The 2,761-nt window shown below is 47.2% G+C and overlaps 1 pseudogene; it reads left to right on the forward strand.

Moving 5' to 3' along the window:
* The first annotated feature begins 1,652 nt into the window (after positions 1 to 1,652).
* On the forward strand, positions 1,653 to 1,770 carry LOC126215482 (5S ribosomal RNA; annotated as a pseudogene).
* Positions 1,771 to 2,761: the final 991 nt, after the last annotated feature.

Consider the following 2,761-nt stretch of genomic DNA (forward strand, 5'->3'; position numbering starts at 1 on the left):
CGTAACTTTGGGAAAACAAAGAAACTAAAATTTTCAGTCGAGGGAGACTAGAACCAAGGACCTCTCATTCTGCAGCTACTCACGCTAACCACGGGACCACGGCGCTCCTGAGCGCACATTCTCCTTGATGTTGCGTACCTTGTGCATCGACTACTCAGTTTGTATATTTTACTAATTTTTTTCATTGTTCTACACAACTTCTTCCCATTTTCTCGATTGATATGTGTTCAGTTTTTCAAGGCCTATCCACTGTGGCAACTTATAACTAAATCTGAGGGGGGTGCGATGGGGAGGTTCCCTTGTTAGTCCCCTCGCTGACCCGAGTTGCAACCCTTTGCCGCTAGAGGGCTCTCAACTGTAGCTTGTGACATGGCGGTGTAACGTACCACGTCGGTGCGTCAGAAACAGCGTGATGTAATCGAGTTTCTAACCGCAGAAAACGTTCGTCCACATATGGCGTACCCTCTGCTTCAGCATGACAGTTCCAGAGGACACACGAGCCCTGCAACTATCCGACACCTTGCGTTCACTTTCGTGGATCATCCTCCATAGCCGCGCGTGATTAGCCGAGCGGTCTCAGGCTTGGCGGTCATGAACTGTGCGGCTAGTCCCGGCGGAGGTTCGAGTCCTCCCTCGGGCATGGGTGTGTGTGTTTGTCCTTAGGATAATTAAGGTAAACTAGCGCGTAAGCTTAGGGACTGATGACCTTAGCAGTTAAGTCCCGTAAGATTTCACACACACACATCCTCCATACAGTCCCGACTTGGCTCCATCCGATTCTCATCTGTTTCCGAAACTTAAAGAGCACCCTCTAGGACATTGATAGTGATGAGACGGTGCAAGCAGAGGTGTGATTGTTGCTCCGTCAACAAAGTCAAATATTCAACAGTGACGTTATCAAAAACTGGTCTGTCCTTCAGAGAAGTGTGATCGTCGCCAGGCTGATTATGTTGGGAAATAAATATATAGACATGAAGAATAAAGATGTAGAATGCTAATAAAGTTTGTTTTATTTAAAAATCTATAAGAGATTTGAATTTTCGGAGGCAATACTTTTCAACACGCCGTCGTAATTTGGAAAGGATGACGAAATAAATTTGCCGTGTTCTCTATTAGGAATCATCCCAGTATTCACTTTCAGTGATTCAGGGAAGTCAGGGGAAATCTAAATCTTTTTGGTCGGTGTTTTGAACTAGAGTCATCTCAAACACGTGCCAGTGACTTATACGAGGGTTGAATGAAAAGTAATCCCTCCACCTTCCTTAATTGGGATTGGATGGGAATATTGTAATACATCAAACGCAGGAATAACCCTTATAATGTGATCTTTACCAATATTAACTTTTCCACATAATCATCAGCCAATTGGATACATTTCTGCCAATTATGAACAAGTTTTCTAAGCCGTCATGGAACAACTCGGCACTGTTTCCGCAACCATACTCTCACAGTTTTCTCAACGTCTTCATCAGAAGCATAATGATGTCCCCGTAGATCGTCTTTCACTATCGGGAACAGATGGAAGTCAGACGGTGCTAAATTTGGACTGCATGGAGGATGCCGTACAATGGTGAGATTCAGTCTCTGAAGTGCGTAGTTTGGCATTGTCATGCTGCACGAAAACATTTCCCTTTTCCTTTCGGGCCCTTGTTGGCAACGGCCTTGCCGCAGTGGATACACCGGTTCCCGTGAGATCACCGAAGTTAAGCGCTGTCGGGCGTGGTCGGCACTTGGATGGGTGACCATCCAGGCCACCATGCGCTGTTGCCATTTTTCGGGGTGCACTCAGCCTAGTGATGCCAATTGAGGAGCTACTCGACCGAATAGTAGCGGCTCCGGTCACAGAAAACCATCTTACGATCGGGAGAGCGGTGTGCTGACCCCACGCCCCTCCTATCCGCTTCCTCCCCTGAGGATAACACGGCGGTCGGATGGTCCCGGTAGGCCACTCGTGGCCTGTAGACGCGGTGCTTTTCGGACCCTTGTTAGCCGTCGTTTCAGAGGTCGCAGCATTGTCATGCAACGCTCTGAATTTATTGTTGTTCCACGATCAAGGAAATCAACATGGCTAACACCATCTGCGTCCCAGAACACTGGGGGCCATGATTTTTCCAGCTGAGGGCTGCGTCTTGTATTTCTTTTTCTGGGACGAGTCTTTGTGTCGATATTACATAGACTGACGTTTTGTCTCTGGGTCGTAATGGTGTACCCACGTTTCGCCTGCTGTCACAATTGAGTGGAGAAAGGCGTGACCTTCATTCTCGTAACGCGAGAGGAGTTCCTGGCAAATTTCAGGTCTGCGCGCTTTCATTTCTGGAGTCACCATCCGGGGTACCTATCGTGCACAGATCTTCCAATAGCCAAGCAAAGCAATAATGTGCACCCACATATTCTTGTGAAATGCCGATTGTGCTTGCAATTTCTCTCTGGGTGATATAACGATCGTCCTGAATCAATCTGTCAAAATTTTGCTTGTGAAACTCGGTGGTTGCTGTCACAGGACGTCCAACATTTTGTTTGTCACCAAGGTCAGATGCTCCCGCCTCAACGTCTTTAAACTTACTCGCCCAGCGACGCACAGTAATCACATAAACCCAATCACCATAAACAGCTTTCATTCTCTGATGAATCTCCTTTGGTGTGACAGCTTCTGCTGACAAGTATTCAGTGACTGCACGTTGCTTAAATCGTATTGACCGCCCGTCTGCACAGGGTTCCATACTGTACATTGTAGCAACACAACCCGCTAACTGGAGCTATA

This window comes from Schistocerca nitens, chromosome 12 (assembly GCF_023898315.1).
Source record: "Schistocerca nitens isolate TAMUIC-IGC-003100 chromosome 12, iqSchNite1.1, whole genome shotgun sequence".
NCBI classification, from domain to species: domain Eukaryota; kingdom Metazoa; phylum Arthropoda; class Insecta; order Orthoptera; family Acrididae; genus Schistocerca; species Schistocerca nitens.